The following is an 18,405-nucleotide window of genomic DNA, read 5'->3' on the forward strand; positions in this document are numbered from 1 at the left end:
GGAACACAAATGTGACTCACTTACTTCCTTATGAATCTCACAGTTTAGTGGGAGAAAAATTATGTAAATAGGTAATTACAATGCAATGTGAGAGAGCAAGAGAAAGATATAGGTGCTTGTGCACGCACACACACACACACACACACACGCACAGACTGGAAGGTAATGTAAGGATTCCTCTCTGCCTTGAGACAGGAAGAGGGAAGCTGAAAAGAGAAAGCAATTACCCAGGAGGCAGTATTTAGAAACGATTTCTCAATGTTCTCACCACAGAAAAGAAATGATAACCACGTGAGGTGATGGAGGCATCAGATAAGACCATGGGGGTCATCAGTGATCAAGGTAGAAATGTATCAAGCAATGCAACGTATACCTTAAACTTACACGACGCGTATGTCCCTATAAACCAACAAAAGTTTACCAAGTAGACCTGAGAGCCAGAATAATCTTTTAAAATACAGATAAAATTATGCCACTCCCGTATTGCTAAACTTTCAACACTACCTCATTTTCTTAGGACTTACGCTAAAATGCTTATTATGTTGTTCCAAGGTATGCGTAGACTTGTTCCGACTCCCTCACCTTCCACGACTTCATTTCAGTGAGAGATGAGGACTTAGTGAGTAGGAAAGAGAAAATCAAACGTGCTTCATACAACGTGGACTTGAGTTTCTGGGTGAACCGTAGTGCTGTTGAGCAATCACAGAGAGAACTTGGCTCGGGAAACGTTCAGCGTGTGGTGTTCACCGGGGGTGTGGAGCCAATGAGCCCAAGTTGGGACATCAAGCACAACGTCTAGCAAACATTTAAAGGATGCCTAGTAAGTAGTTCTGAACGCAGAATTGGATCTCCAGGGAAAGTGCAGTAGGATAAATGAAAGCATACCAAGTCACCTGGATTAAGAATAAACAAGCATTGCATTACCCGGTAAAGGAACAACGGAGTCGGAGTATTGTTCTTCCTTACTGTGAAGATATCTGGAAGTGTCATTCGTCATTTTAGGTTACAAAGTGAGCACTGCATAGGAGTTAGGGTCTGACCGCACGGGTCTTTAATTTTTCTGCTGTAATTTGCAAACTGACTGGTGCTGGGTACATTTTGCAACTTTTGTTAAGCTTCCATTTTCTTCTTTCTAATAGAGGAATACAAATACCTAACTGATTTGCTAGGTTTGTATCTATGAGGCTTAAAACAAAAAAAAAGGAATAATCTTACTTTACTTTATTTCCAACTCTAGCCTTTGACTGATGGAGAATTTCCATTCCCTGTGAGCAAACGAGAGCTTGGGAGGCTCCTACAGCCTTTGAATTTCTAAGAAATTTCCTGCTACTCTCCTTAAGACTCGATTTCTTGATATTTCAGCTGTTGAAAATCCAATAGTTGTGCACATCACCAAAACATCATCTCTCCCCCATCTCCGTCCCTAACACGTGTCTCTACGAAAACACTGCAGAGGGAGAAGGGAGACAGGTCTTTCTTTTTTCCTAGTTCCTTCACCCCTCCCATCCTCTGCAACCGTCTGGCTGAGGGGCAGGTTAAAGGAAAAGGAGAAGTTCATATGTTTAGCTGTTGAAATCTGGAGCCCTCTCTTGACTGTTGATGAATCGCTGTGAAAGGGAGGCATTTAATTTAAAGAATGGTTCTCACGCAGAGGTCACAGTTTCCTGAGCAGTTTGGACTCTTCTCCAACTTATCCTCTTTGATCGTTCCTTGAAACAATTCTTGCAACTCCACTAGATTTGGCCTCCCTCACATGCCACCTGGCTGGGCAGGGACCACCTGGCCCGGGGAAGCATACGTTCTCACTACGCCAAGAAGGGGGAGTGCAGGGGTGACCCTCTTCCCTCCGACATCTCTGCTTCCATCACAAGCTGCTCCAGCCAGACTCTAGCCTATGAGGTTCTTCAGGTAGAAAGCAGACAGCATTCCTTTTGCTTACATATGCTCCAAACTCCTGGGCACAGGGGTCCCGGAACTCTCCAGTCACCCTGGGCCAGTTCATCCGCATGTGACAAGGTCCTAGCCTCACTTCCTGTGGGAACCCACAGTTTCTAAGACTGGTTTTCTTAGAGAATCTCCAACCAGTATAAAAATGCTCCTACTCTGAGACGTTATGGAGCTTCAAGTTTCTACTTAGCAAGGACTGTTGGCAAGTTGTGGGTGAAATACAAACCACGATCTTGGTCACTGAAGTTCCGTGGGAAGAGATCCAACAGTTGTCTTTAGGATTTAAAAGTTTTTCCTGACCTATTTTTCTCAACTGTAAGGTTCTGACTGCAATTTGCAGGCAACAGGAAAAAATTATATCCTGTTTTGTCCGCAACAATGCTGAAGTTCTTAGGGTTGTCGTGGAGGTTAAAGGCAACAATGCAGGGAGGACCCAAACGGATTCGCTTATTGTTACTATTATTTTTTTCTACTGTTCCGCCAAGTACTGACACAGGACCTTTAACAAATGGACATTTCTGTTACTATAATGTCAAAAGGGAGTAAATAAAATAATTGCCTTATCGCAGAGCTCTTGTATTGATGCTGTGTACCACGGAGTTCTGTTGGGGATAGGAAGTGAAGGATCTGAATCTGTTGTCTCCTTATTTGAATAAAAAGAAACCGTGTAGAATTTAGAGCTAGCAGTAGTGGCTGTCATTGTCAGCCCCTCCAGTTCATGGGACCTTAGCATGTACAAGGCACTTAACCGCTCACCTATAGACTGAAGGTTTGTGCCCCGCCCCCGTCCCGACCCCAGATTCCTTTACTGGAAACCTAATCCCCAAGATGATAGTATTAGGTGGTGGGCCCTCTGGAATGGGATTCAGTCCTGAGGGCAGAGCCCTCGACAATGGGGTCAGTTTCCCCTTTAAAGGGACCCCAGAAAACTGCCTTTTCCCTTCTCCATGTGAGGACACCATGAGGAGGTGTTGTCTGTGAACCAAGAAGTTGGTTCTCACCAGATACTCAATACGCCAGTGGCTTGATCTTGGCCTTCCAGGCTCCAGAAGCGTGAGCAATAAACTTCTGTTGTTTATAGGCTGCCCAGTCTGTGATATTTTGCTCTAATAGACTGAACGGACTAAGACATGTTCCAAAGTTCAACCTGCTCTTCTATAAAACAGAGGAACAGGGGACACGATGCAAATTTGTTTTGCAAACTCAGGCGATCAATGTGGCTAAAACCATTTTTGATGGCATAGGACTGATTCGACAATTTTAGAATGTGAGAGCTCCAACAGGCTTGGATGACATCAAGTTCTATGAACTCCTTTTATAAATGAGCAAATAGAGACCAAAATGGATGAAGAACTTGCCCAAGGTCACACGGCGTGCTCTCAGTCCAGGGCCCATCGGACTTGGGTGTTACGTAAGTGCCTTCAAGGGGAGATAACCTTCCCTCATCTTACCAGAACACCTCCAATGCCTTTAAAATGCCTACTTCTTTAACTTCTTTTCACACACAAAAAAGTACACACTCTCCCTAAGGGATACAGAGAGTGTAAACAGAGAGATATTATCCACATTAAAGGAACAGAGAAGGGGGAAAGGTTAATTTTGTTTCTGAGGCTCCAATGTCCAAGCATATTCAAGAAAGGTTATTATTAAGCTATTTCTGTTTTGAATTCAGCCATAGCCCTTTGCATTCGCCCTGACAGCATGTGTCTGTTTATGCCCCACTCCTGGAGGACGGTGGCAGCCTCTGTTATCTGTCATTTCCTGTGCCTAACACAGAGCAGGTGCTAAAGGAGCACCGGTTAATGAGTGCCGTCTATGAGCAATGGACCTTCCATGCCCTCAGAGCCAGAAGTTGTTTCTTTTCCTGCAAACTCTTCCCACTTTGTCCTTCTGCCTATAAGGTGTAAGTTGCCATTTAAAATGCAGGTTGCCCTATCTGGGTGAGTGCAATTCCTCATCCGTAGAGACTAGTTTATAGGGCCATTCTCCAGCCAGGACAGGAGCTCAGAATAAATATCTGCCTGAAAGCGACACCAGGTCGGATTCTAAGATGAATTCTCCACATGGACAAGGGGAGGGAAGCATGGCAGATGGAGGTAAGAAAATGCAAAACTAAAAGCTATGAGCGGACTAAATGCAATTCTCCTTCTTGATGCTCAGCTTTTGCCTTTTATTCTCACAGGAAGCAAGAATGTCTCTAAAGTAGGCATCTTCGGTCTAGTAACATTCCATTTCTGTGTGTACAGTTATTACCCTAGATCTGGAAGCCATTGAACATAATATCAGAGAGCCAATTAAAGGCACGCAACCCAACAAATGCATTTTTCGGTGCTGGTCCAGCATTTCATATTTCAAGGATCATTCTTCTAATGATACAAGCAACAGGGGAATAATTACTGAGGATGATTTAGAAAGATCTCAGAAAGTCTACTAGCGGCCTAAAAAATTTTTCCACAAACGTGCATTATGTAACCCCAAAAAGGAATCTGAGTTTGCTCCAACAGCAAATTCAAAGGTGAAGGGGGAAAAAAAAAAACAAGGAGCTTCTTAGAAATTACACTCTGGGATTTCACCAGTAATATAGATATAAGACCGAGACTGATGTCAGTTTAAAGGAAGGTAAATTTGCTGGTGAGATCGGTGTTTGCTTTAGGGGTTTAAGGGCCGAATGGCGGACACAAGATGTGGTCACAGTGGGACAGTAATGAAGGGCTTGGTAGACACAGGCAGAGCAGATGAAAGGTGACTGTAGTACAGTTAACATGAGGTTATTAACTACCTTTCGCAGTGTGCCTGCTAATTCTTAGAGGCCAGGGCAAGGAAGGAACCGTTTTCCAAAGAAGGGTGCCCCTTCCTCACCCCTACCATCAGCCTACCTTTAGGGAACAACGGTTGTTGGTTCTTTAAGGGTTGACAGCCTCCTGTTCGGTGACAGTTCTTCTGGCTGTTGTCTTGATCATCAAAAGGATGGAGGGGAAGGACTTGGGAGGGAGAATCTGAATCAGACTTACTGAAAGATACAATCTGAGCTAAGGAGAGGAAAAGAGTATTTGGAGGGGAAGTAGATACTTCAAGAAAACATTTAGGAAATCGGCTTTTTGCTATCCGAAATAATTACCCAACCCAGCTCCTTGAAAAACCTTTAGCAAATTTTGCACTGCGGATCAGTGACTTTGCCACGATGTTTGTGGCTTGGGTACGGAGAGACGAAATGGTTTCCAACAATCTATGATCATGCCCAACGTGAGAGAAGCTGCAAAGTATCCTATCAATTGGGTTACACATAGATTATCTTACTTAGTCCTTGCAAAACTGGATCAAATAGTCATTGTAACAAGCGCTCGGCGGACAAGAAATCTCAAGCGCGGGGGGGCTAATTGTTTTGTTTTCATTAGTAGCTGGATGGTATCCTAACTGCAGGGTAAACCCAAGCTCACCAACTGCCCAAGACTGTTGTCAGATTTCCCAGATCTAAAGTCTTAGCCTCAGCCCGGCTGGCACAAAAGCTGTGTTCTTCTAACTGTGTCACAGGGCACTCCCACCTGCCACCACTAACAGGGGCTGTACCACTTTTGACATTCAGGGTCAAGAAAGTGCAACAGACAGAAAACATATGGAGCTCTCTCTGAAGTTTAATAAAAAGGGAAAGCTGATTGAGGCTATTTTCCCACTTAATAAAATGAATAAAATATAGAGAGCAAAGGTTTGGAAGGGGAAGGAAGATAGTTTGTACTTGTAATTTTTCTCTAAGTTTGAAATCGCCGCACAACTGTCTTGCAAAGTACAAAGAAATATAAAGCAGCACCTGCAGAGGGAAATAAATATGGCTGACATCCATTATTATTTCAGCATTTGAAATTGTCATTCCCTATATTTTTACTAGCTGACAACACATGGATGGAGTGAATTAGCCATTTTCTATGGTAAATATGCATTACAATGTACTTGAACAATATGAATATTATTTTTAGGGGCTTAAAATGAACTCATAACATAAATTATAAGCAGTGATATTATTATTCTTGATTACTAATATTTGTGACTAATATGATGATGATGATGATGATGATGATTATGCCAATGATGTTAAAATGTTATAATTACAATTTTAAAAATACAGGGCAAATGTTTTGCTTAATTATGATACAGGAGGAAAATACTGCTGCTGTATGAAAGATGTTAGACTCTAATGAAAAGAGAAATCCTACGATCACCAAAAACATCTCAAAACTCCACAATAAAATTACAAAGGGTGAAAAAAAATCAATATTTTTGAGAAGTTAAGCCCTGAAGCAAATACATAATTTGTTGACAGTGGGGACTAATACCTAAACATATACACTTCTTGTATCCAAGTCTCAGCTTTGCTAGGGAGATGACCTTGAGCACAATATTTGAACATTTTTAATCTTTTTTTTTTCAAAAATCCAAGAGAAGAATGGCAATGATATAATACCTGTAAAAATCAAATGGGATCATGCAAGCAAAGTGCTTTGAACAATGCCTGACATATAAGAGGAACTCAATAATTCATTATTTTTATTAAGATGGATATCTTATAATAAGAGAGTAGAAAGCAAGAATCACCACCCAATTATACCATTATTTCATTGGAATTAATTTTGAATGACTGCATTTATCATATATTGTTATGCTGGATAATGTCATAGAGAAATCTGGGAGGAAGGTGTTTTACCTAGTAAAAAAAAAAACAAACACTTTTCATAAGAAAAAAGCTATTTTTTCCTGTAAATATGTAGGATATATATATGAGAATATTTTGCAAAACAGTTCCCCATTTTAGCCCAACCATCTAAATTGTAGTCAATGCCATTTTACATTGTTATAGCTTGCAATCGTAATCAGTGTAAATCCCAACAGAGAAAATCAAGCAACAGATAAAGCAGCAAATATTGGCTGAATAAGAAGAAAATAACTCAATGAAAAGAGAAAAGTGACTCTTTTCTTTTCCCTTTTCCCCACCACCATACCCCCCATTCTGTTAAGTTGGACCAAATGTATTTCTTCAAATTTTGCAGAACACCTGCAATCATCCTCATAATAGAGATAGTATATTTTCAAAAGGAAGTATGAACAAATGAGGTCGCTCCTAAAAGGAAGTACGGCAAAGTCATACGAGAGGAAAAACCAAATGTCATTACACCTGCTCATCTAATAGGCACCATGGCTCATGTCTACCTCCGCACCTTTCAGACATATCCCAGATAAGTCTGCTTTGTCTAACCAGTCTCCTAGAAGTACCTCTCTCCATAATTCAGGAGGAAGTCCCTACCGGTGGGAAAGCTCCAAGCATGGGACAAAAGAAGTACTCTTCCCTTCCTTCCTCCCAAAATAAAAACTATCCCTCAAGTCCAACTATACCCACAGACAAACTGGTTCCAGTTGATAACCTGCTGAAACTATCCATAAGAAAGAGGTCACGACTGAATAGCATCTAACATTCCCAAATACTCAGTTTTGTGTTCTAATTTACCTCGAGGAGAGTATCGGCTCAAACTCATCTTAAGTTCCACTGTAATATGCGGACGTCATAATTAGATGGGGTTCTGCACTTAGTTCCCTGATCGGCTGTCTTCACCCTCCCTGGCTGCTCTTCCTTGGTCCGGCTCTAAATTGCCAACAGCGTGTGCATCGCGTCCTCAAGGACACCACGCTGGTATCTCTCTTTGGATACCTTTAAAAGCAAACGTACCGTTTCCTATAATTTTAGTCTCCAACATCAGTTATGATACAACCCATCACCGAATCACGGAGGATAGCGACCTCAGTCATGTCCACGGCTCTCACTCATGCACACCTGATGTGTCTCTAAATCTTACTGACTTCAAATTTGCTCTTCCGTTATAGCGTCCCACACACTACTCCCTTCTTGGCTCTCGCAATGTCCTACTTGCAGTGCCTGCATTGTTTTATCTTCATTTTCTGGTCTTCTTTTCTCTGTCTACTCCATCCATCCACTGCGATTCAATTTAAAATAGTAGTACATTTCTCACTTCTCCTGAAGTTGTCTTTGTGTCCACGGACACAGCTTACAGAGCCTTCAGTATCCGAATCAGATTATTCTGCTGATCTCATCTCAACTCTTCTCCTTTCCAAGTCACCCGTCTACTTTCTGAAGGGTCTGAATACCTGCTATACAGTTCACCAACTTTTCCGTACCTGGTGTCTTACCCCTACCTTCCTGGATTACTCACCTCCACTCATTCACTCATTCATTCAGTAACACATCTGGGTATTTCGTTCATATAAATGTCAGTAAGTGTCAGTGAATGCTAGGCACTGATAAGGCACTGGAAATTTAAAGGGGCACACCAAAGTTCTTCCTTTTAAGAAGGTGGATATTAACAGAGAGAAGGAATGTTGCTGTAATGAAGACTACAGGGGCATGATGGAGCTATGGCTCATGTCACATCGAGTGGCTCCCCTACTTATCCATGGCATTCATCACATTGGGTATAAATATTATTTCTCAAGTACACCGCAAGCTCCATGAAAATAGAATCTGAATCTTAATCTCATGTCTCAGTATTTAGGATAGGGCACGTGTGGACCAATTATGGGCCAGGGTCAGTAATCTTTTATTGCCGTTGAATTAATCTGTGAAATAAGGAATAATGAAATAATGAACCAGGGGGGTTTAGATGTGATCTTGAGGAGTATCACGCCATGGGAGAAGTAATGTCAGTATTTTGACGGTATCCTTAGGTAGCAAAATCTATAATGATAATGGGTCAAATGCGATCTCATGAGGACACTGCAGCTAAGAGATTAAGCAAACTGCCAGAATTTGAACTCAGATAATAGTCTAGCACTATGACCATGTTTCGTAAAACTATTTTGTGTGTAGACCTACACGCAAGTTCATATGCTGTATGAAATTATGAAAAAACAGATAAAAATGGATTTAGGAAGAAATGGAAAACTAAAGACATATACAAATAGACTATGGCAATGATTTGGCATGTTGCTAATAGTCTTTGAAAGGAAATGAGTAGCTTCCAATATATTTTAAGAGAAAGACCCCAAATAAATTCTTTTTAGTTCAATATGTATTAAAATGACAGCTTCAATTATTAGTAATTTTTTTCCCTGATGAAGAAATGTAAGTTACATTGAAAACAGTTTGAAACCAGAGAGGAACTTCTCTAGAACATGGATACTTTTAGGCATAAAGGAATATTTCATCCAAAGATAATCAGAAAAACATACCAAATCACATTTCTAAAAAATTTGACTTTTACTTATTTATTTTGAGAGAGACAGACAAAGCATGAGCAGGGGAAGGGCAGAGAGAGAGGGAGAGAGAGAGACTCCCAAGCAGGCTCCACACTGTCAGCGCAGACCCCCACCTGGGGCTCGAACTCACAAAACCATGAGAGCACGACCTGAGGTGAAACTGAGAGACAGACACTTAATCTACTGAATCACCCAGGCATCCCATACCAAATCACATTTTTTGAGCAGCTTTACCTTAACAGAACGTTGGTTTTCATTGTGGATTACTTTATGTTCTAGAATAGAACATGTAAGTTGCTGTTAAATGAAAAACTGTATCTAATTCGAGCTCGGCAGCAAAAAGCTTAGCACCATGAACATAAATGCCAACCCTGACATTTCGAACAGAAAACTAACTACCATATTTATTTGTATAATTGCTACATTTCTCCTCTATTAAGGGTTCATAAACAGTTCAGATGGAAATAGTATCCGGATTTTTTTTTTCTAGAAAATGTGGAAGGAAACCAGGATATTAAATAAATAAATAAATACAGATGGGGCCAGCAGGTCAAGAAGGACAATACAGAGCACAGAGACTCGACAGCCTAGAGAAGGGGTTAGGTAAAACGAACTGGGAGACACATTCGCCAGGGAGAGGTCAAGGAAAGAGGTACACAGCCACTGCAGGTAAATGGAAAACAAAACAAAACAAAACAAAACAAAAAAAGCTAGAAAGACTGGGTGATAGGCAGAAGCAGAGGAAGAATCCAAGAAAATAACAAATAATACAAAAGGTAAAAACAGTTGTCAGCAAGAAAGAAGCATGGCTGTATTACTTTTCAGACAATCGTTTTCTTTTTAATGTGAAAGGGAGATAGAAATACACTTTGCAAACTATCGGTAAAAGGAAGTAAAATACACCTGCAACCAAAACCGGGAATGCTTTTCTCACCAGTTCACCAGTGATCTATGGCAGAAGGTCTCTGCAAAGTTGAATTCACCGCAATGCCCGGGGAGACCCTCAACTTCAGACTTTACCCATCATCGTCATGACAACCGTCTTCTTTCTTAGTTCCACCAGCACAGCCACTGGCCATTCTACCAATTCCACTTTGTTTGCCCGCCAAATGTGCTACACTTTCCCCTCTGACTGCATCAGCAGGCGTAATAGCATCTGGGGCGGTGTTAAGGTAGTACCGATTTCTGTATCACTCTTCTCTCTGAATCACTTAGAGAACCTCCTTGGGGCTTTGAAGTGCAAATTTCAGAAGAGACGTTTCCAGGGAATAACACAGTCTTCTGATTTGGGTTATGATCAACGGAGAACAGAACAGAAGTGACATATTTATGACTAATACGTCTTCCTGCTTAAAGAAGTCAAATTTCGTTCTTTGGTGGGTACGTGCCTTGCTGATGGTGGAGAGTCCCACTGGATTATAATCACTCTGTAATTCTTTGTGGTAGTCTAGTGGAAGTGAAGTGTCTGGGAGTCGCTGGGAAGGGAAAATGCCATAAGGATGTACTGAAGCAGAATTTCAAGCATCTCAGCACAGCCGTGGAAATGGTGGGAAGCCGGCCAGCGGAGCAAGCAGGAACAGACAGCGCAGCCCTTTTGAAGCAGAGACATCAGGCAGATACACCGTGAAGAGGCAGAGGCTTCAAGAGTGCCAGGTTCTACAAATAGCTATTATTACCACCAACAAAAATACCACCATCCCATGCACATCTTTGGGAAGGGTTGCAAGTCATTATTTTGTTGGGGTTTCAGCCATATTTATGCATAAAGATGGCATTCACATACACACACACACACACACACACACACACACACATATGGATACATCCACATAAAAACAGAGTATCAATTTGTGTGTAGGAAAGTCAAGTGGAAAGGCTTGGGTAGTCTGCATTTTGACCAAAATGTATTTTAAAATTTTGAACTGATAGAATCAAAAAGTACTACGTCCTTCATCTCAACAGTGAATTCTTACATCGCTTACTTACTTCCTTTCTTTCAAGATTTTATTTTTAAGTGATCTCAGCACCCAACATGGGGCTTGAACTTAACAACCCCGGGATCAAGAGTCACATGATCTTCCCACTGAGCCAGCCGGGTGCCCTCCCTTTGCGTACTTTCGGTTATCACTTCCCAAATTCCAAAACACCTTTTGAAAAAATTAGTGACTTGCTAAATTATTGGTTTCCTTTTGCTCCCGTAACAAATTATCACAAACTTAGTGTCTTCAACACATATTTCTCATCTTATAGCTCTGGATGTCAAGTCTGAAATGGATCTTACTGAGTTAACATCAACGTGTTGGCAGGGCTGTGTTCCTTTGCCGCACGCTCTAGGAGAGAATCCGTTCCTTGCCTTTTTCAGCTTCTAGAGGATTTCCACATTCCTTGGCTCACGGACACCTTCCACCTTCAGAGCCAACAATGGCCACTTGAGTCTTCCTCATGAGCATTATATCACTCCAACACCAATTCTTCCGCCTCCCTCTTCTGTATGGAAGGACCCTTATGATTACAGTGGACCCATCCAGATCATCTGAGATAATTTCCCTATCTTTGGATCAGCTGATTCGCAACTTTAATTCTATCCACAACCTTAATTTCCCTTTGCCATGTAACACACCATATTCTCAGGTTCCAGATTTCTGGATGTAGGCACCTTTGTGGGCCATTATTCTTCTTATCATGGTCTAGCTTGTGGCCCACCAAGATTCAAGTCCATCCCACATGCAAAATACATTCATCCCATCCCAAGACACCCAAAAGTTTCAGCCCATTATAGCATCAACTCAAAGTCCAAATCCCAGCAGCTCAACACCTGCATCGTTTCAGTCAGGTACGGATGAGGCACTGGGTATACATTCTATCTGTGAACCTTGAACTCAAGAAGAAACATCTTACTCGTTCCAAAAACACAATGGTGAGGGAGACATACAGTAACATTTATAGACATTTCTTTTCAAAAAGGGAGAAAATGAAAGGAAAAGGAATTCCAACAGTCCCAAGCAACCATGAAATCCATATGAAAAATTCCACTTAGCTTCAAGGGCCTGGAAATTATCCTCTGTGTTTCTTAACTCTACCTCTGGGCTCAAGTCTCCATGCTCTGGGCTTGGGGCCGTCCATCTGAATCAGCCTTCCTTTTTCATGGAAAGTAGAACGTGTGTAGCTGAGGAGTTTTATCAGCCCGTCTCTCACCTGTAGATATTTGGGGAACTGACCATTTCCTTTCATTTCATCCCGCCTCAAGACCTGAAGTTCAAGATGGCACCGTTTCTGCTGATGTAACATTTTCAACCACCTCATGGGTCTCCTGTTTATTCACGAGATTCACTCTATTAGCCAAGAGTCTCCTCCACAGGTCTTTTCTAGATAATCCCATCTCTATTTTTGGCTTTGCTGAGATGACTGAAGAGATTTATGAGTCACACACTTAATCATTTGAAAGAGCCTTTTATGAGACTGAATGTTTTGATGTTTTTATCTTTCCACAGGGTTAGCAAAAGGTTGCCCAGCCATACCTTCGTTTTTCTCCCTACGGCATGTTTTTCCAACCCCAACCCAAGATGCCCTAAATTTCAATAGGCAGTGAATCTCTTCATTTTGGAATTGCTCGTAACCCAGCAAGTCATTAAGCCTCAATTACTTTTGGTTTAAAAGTTCGTTCTTGAAACAGTCTCTTCCCTCTTGTGTTTTCCTAAAGCACGAGAAGGAAGAAACCAGGCTGAACCTTCAACACTTTGCTTGGAGATCTCCTCAGTTAAATACCCAAGTCCTGCTCTCCATAGGACCCCAGGACACAATTCTGCTAATCTCTCTGACTCAACACGACAAGAAATTCTATTCCTCCTGTTTCCAAGGACACCTTCCTCACTTCCTTCCGAGTCCTCAAGATTGGCACCTTGAACATCGGTGTTTCAACCAGCAGTTTGCTTATGATGACGTACGTATTCCTTAAGGCACATATGCTTTATGTGCAATACTCTTCATTTCCTTGTGAGTCCTCCTTGGCCGAGTTGTTATCCATGCACCTCTTAACAGTCTGTTTAAGGCAAGAGAAGCTTTTCCTATCATGCTTCTCCTCGAAATTCTCCCAGCTTTTGCTCACTGCCCAGTTGCAAAACCACGTCCACATTTTTTCAGATGAGTTTGTACAGCAGCATTCTCCTCTCAGGCATGACATCTCTATCTGTTTCCACCGCTGATGTAACAAACTACTATGAACTTAGAGATTTCAACAACACAGATGTATTGTGTTACAGTTCTGAATGTCAAAAATCGAAAATGAGTCTCACTGGGTTGAAATCCATGTGACGGCAAAGCCTTTTTTTCCTTTCTGCAGGCTCGAGGGGAAAATCCATTCCTTGCCTTTTCCAGTTTTTAGAGGCTCCCACACTCCTTGGCTGATGGGCCTTTCCTGCACCTTTAAGGCCGGAAATGGCATTGGATTCTTTCTTCCATCACATGGCTCTGACACTGACTTTTCAGCCTCCCTCTTTCACGCTGAAAACTTCGGTGATTATACCAGGCCCTCCCAGATAATCCAAGTTAATGTCCCTGTATTAAAGTAATCTTTGTATCCTTGATCCACTCTATTATCTTGATTCCCATTGCCAAGTAACCAAATATATTCACAGATTCCAGGGATTAGGTCATAAACATCTCTTTTTGGAGGGAGGAGGAGATAGGGACATGACTCTGTCTACTACAGTCTATCTGATTTTTGTTTTCTTATAAACTATAAACTCATTGTATGCAAGATAGAGCCTTGTATATACTGAATTTCTACAGGCATATGTATCTTAAGATACAAGTATATGTACATATACAAGTATATGTATCTTATATTTACTGCATTTTTACAGCACATTTGCTGAATACATGTAACGGCAAATACAGCCTGGTGCAAACTGTTATTCTGTGCATTCACTCCAAGAACAGCTGCATGAGGGACACCTGGGTGGCTCAGTCGATTAAATGTCGGACTCTTGACTTTGGCTCAGGTCGTGACCTCAAGGGTTCGTGACGTTGAGCCTGGCGTTGGGCTCTCTGCTGATAGCACAAAGCCTACTTGAGATTCTCTCTCCCTCTCTCTCTCTGGCCCTACCCTGCTCACGGACTCTCTCTCTCTCTCTCTCTCTCAATAAATAAATAAATAGACTTAAAAAATAATGTAAAAACTAGTTGCATGAGCTATACATAAGGAGCTATAATGGCATAAAAATTCTAAAATAAGGAGACACTTTTGGTCCAGAAACTAATAATGCTGGGTTGCTGTCCTGAAAATTCCTTGATTTTTTGCACAAAAATAAAATAACAATAAGCTTCAAACTACAAATTGTTATGAAAGAAAATGTTTAAAAAATTAGGTAATAATATTTTCTTAGGCAAAATACATCAGACGTTTGGAATCTGAAATGCATACTTCTTAATATACAATGGTAAGTTAAATGGTAGAGTTTTCTAGATTACCAAGAAGCTGAGCGACTACAGACACACCCTGCCTCTCCCCAAGCCGTGACAATGCAAAATGGAGAGAAAACATATGCGTTATTTCTTCCTCTCGCTCTGTGTTTTAAATGTTCCCCTTGCTTAAATGATAAGATTGAGCTCTAGAAAATAGTCTCTAGGACTATTTAAGTGAAAGGTGGAGGCTGGTCCTTTGACGTTGGGACTACTGTGTGGGTACAGAGGTAATGCTACGCTCGATTGAGGCATGGCCTCAGCCAGTCCCTATGAGGCCTTTGTGCAAATTAGTAAGTGGAATTGATTTCAGGACACAGCTCTGCCCCCAGGTGTCTGAATGTAAGTGGGATCTGCCCTTCCTTCTCCTTCAACTGAGGGTCCTTAATGTGCACAACTGTATACAGCAGCCCCAGAGAAATAATGGTGCCGATGCCTGGAACCAACTAGCTTTACAAGACAAGGTCAACGAGACAAGCATTAGGAACGAGAAGAATTGTGGGAGCCCTGGGAGAGAGACACTGAAGATCTCCCTGGAGTATTTAGCTTGTGGGCCTCAGATTTCAAGTCATGAGAGCATTCTGCACGCAACTGAGCATGTCAGTCATCGCAGATATTCGAGCACAGGAAATGAATCACACACTTCAGGCTCAGATGGGTGGAAAGGGCAGTGTCTTTCATGCAGGTAGAGGGGGCAGAGGCAACTCGTTCAGGGTCTCTTGGGTCATTGTGCATTGAAAGACATTTTAGACAGCACGAAAAAGATGGATTTTTAAATCCAAGCACTGGTTCCTGGTAAAATGTGAGGGATGCAGTATTCCCCCTTAATTAAACTTCCTACTATAACGGTACTAAAAGTGCTTGCAGTATGTGATGTAATTAAAGTCATAATCTCTACCCTTTGAAGAAGGTGCATCAGCATAATTGTTATATAATAGACAAACAAGGAGTAACTTAACCTCTACGCAGAGTCATCAACCTGGGCAGCAGATTTTATCAAGACCTTTGGTATCTTCATCTACGAAACGAAAAGGCAGACTGAGGTGAATTCCAAGGAGTCTTGCAGATCTAAAGAGAAGAAACATCTCCAACAGAAATACGCCTGAGTCTCCACACGGTCCAGTCCCAGAGGTACCATGTTCAAAATCATGTGCCGGCAACTAACCCCTAAATAAATATAAACAACTTAACACGTTTTTCTCTGCCTCTCCAGGAACGAAGTGGAAGAAGTCGTTCTTTCTGTACAGGAAACTTCGTAAAAGTCTTCCTTCTCCTTTGTTACTGCTTCCAGTATTCTCTGCACAGATGGCAGCTAATCCTGGAAATCCTCTCTCCCACTCTCAACTTCTCTCCTGAACACCCACCGAGCCCAAACAGCATTTTGTCTCTCTCTTCATTCCTCATTCTTCCCCTTAACCCCTGTATTGTGCAGATCAGATTAACCAAGTCATGGGCTAGGTGGGAGCGAGGGAGGGGTAAAACTCCCCCCGCACGAATATCCTGGGACCCATTACACACTTAAAATTTTTGTCACTTCTGTGACTCGCAAGTTGTAAATTCGATTTCTTAAAAAATAAGCACCCCCCCCAAAAAAAATGTGAGATGTGGTTCAAGATGATGTCATACGACACCCTGAACTCACCTCTCCCAGGGACACATCAGGTCGACAGTCACATACAGAACAATTCTCTCTGAAATAGACCTGAAAAGTACTGGGACAGGTCCTCCACAATAGAGGATAAAGAGGCCATATTAAGAAAGGTAGAAGCAGCAGAGATATGATTTCACCCAAAACCCCCCAAGCACAGCAATGCACAAGCAGGAGGAATCTCACAGATACAGGATGTATCACTGAGGAACACGAAGCCTGAGCCCTACATCAGGCATCCCAGCCGCTGGGACCTGCACTGCAGAGATGAGCCTCCGAAACATCTGGCTTTAAAAATCAACGGGGCTTACATCCAAGAGGCCCAAAGGGCTGTAAGAAACAGACATCCAGGTCCAGGAGTCCCAGAGAATTCCAAATAAGATGATCCCAAAGAGATCAACACCATGACACATCATAGTTACATCTCAAAAGTAAAAGATAAGAAAGAATCTCAGAAGCAGCAAGAGAAAACAACTTATCACATACAAGGGAATGTCTGCAAAACTACCCACAGATTTTTCAGCAGAAACTTTGTAGGCCAGAAGAGCCTGTCATGTTCTGTTCAAAGTACTGAAAGCAAAGAACTTCTAACCAGGAACACTCTATCCAGCAAGGCTATCATTCCGAATTGAGGGAGAGATACCAAGTTTTCCTTAAAAACTAAGAGAGTTCACCACCACTAAATTGGCCTTGTAAGAAATGTTAAAGGGACTTCTTTAAGCAGAAAATGAATAGCGTTAATTAGTAGCAAAAAACCATAAAATTAAAAACCTTACTGGTAAAACTAAAAGCCATAGACGACTTACAAAGTTAGCATGAAGGTTAGAAGACAAAAGTAGTAGGAATAACCATAACTACAACCATTAGGTAAGGGATACAGAAAATAAAAAGATGTAAAATGTGACATCAAAAACACAAAGCATAGAGAAGAGTATACACATAGAGCTTCAGGATGCATTCAAACTCAGCTTGCTCTCAACTTAAAATAGACTGGTACCTATGAACTGATATGTACGTTTCACGGTAATCACAAGGCAAAAACCTACAGAGCCACGAAAGATGCTAAGAATGAAATCTGAGCATCCCACCACAGAAAGACATGGAGCCGCAACAGAAGAGAACAAGAAAAGAAGCAAAGAATAGAAAAGAACAACAAAACAAGTCTCAATAAATTTAAGAAGATTAAAAACGTATCAAGCATCTTTTCTGACCCAAAATGTATGAAGCCAAAAATCAATCAGAGAAAGAAAACTGGAAAAATCACAGACACGAGGCGATTAAACAGCATGCTACTGAACAACGATGGGTCAAAAAAAGAAATCGAAAACTACCTTGTGACAAATGAACATGAAAATACAACTTACCAAATTCAATTGGATGCAGTAAGAGCAGTTCTAAGAGCTCATAGCAATTCAGGCCTATTTTAAGAAACAAGAAAAATTTCAGGGGCGCCTGGGGGGCTCAGTCGGTTGGGAGTCCAGGTCATGATCTCGCGGTTCATGAGTTCGAGCCCCGCATCGGGCTCTGTGCTGATGGCTCTGTGCTGTGTCCTGCTTCAGCTTCTGTGTCTCCCTCTCTCTCTGCCCCTAACCCACTCACATTCTGTCTCTCTCTCTCTCAAAAATAAATAGAACATTAAAAAATTAAAAAAAAAAGAAAAATTTCAAATAACCAATCTAATGTTACGCCTAAAGAACTAGAAAAAGAAGATCAAATGAAGCCCCACATTAGCAGAAGAAAGGAAATAATAGAATCAGAGTAGAAATAAATGAAATAAAGACTAAAAAGACCAGAGAAAAGAGCAATCGTTTCTGGGAGCTAGTTCTTTGAAAAGACAAACTAAATAGATCAACCTTTAACTCTACTCACACAGAAAAAAGAATGAGGGCTCAAATAAAAATCTGAAATGAAAGGGGAAATTACAAGTGACCAAAGAAATACAAAAGATCATAAAAGACTACCGTGCATAGTCATGCACCAACAAATTGGGCACCCTAGAAGAAACGGATAAATTCCTAAAAACATACAGTCTTCCAAGATGGAATCATGAAGTAAAAAATCTGTATTGACCAATCACTAGCAAGGAGAGGGAA

The 18,405-nt window shown here is 41.4% G+C and overlaps 1 protein-coding gene across 8 annotated transcripts in view; it reads right to left on the bottom strand.

Moving 5' to 3' along the window:
• NETO1 (neuropilin and tolloid like 1) overlaps positions 1–18,405 on the bottom strand; it is a 127,534-nt gene that overhangs the window by 90,535 nt on the left and 18,594 nt on the right. The window lies entirely within an intron of this gene.

The sequence above is a fragment of the Prionailurus bengalensis genome, chromosome D3, assembly GCF_016509475.1.
Source record: "Prionailurus bengalensis isolate Pbe53 chromosome D3, Fcat_Pben_1.1_paternal_pri, whole genome shotgun sequence".
Classification (NCBI taxonomy): Eukaryota; Metazoa; Chordata; class Mammalia; order Carnivora; family Felidae; genus Prionailurus; species Prionailurus bengalensis.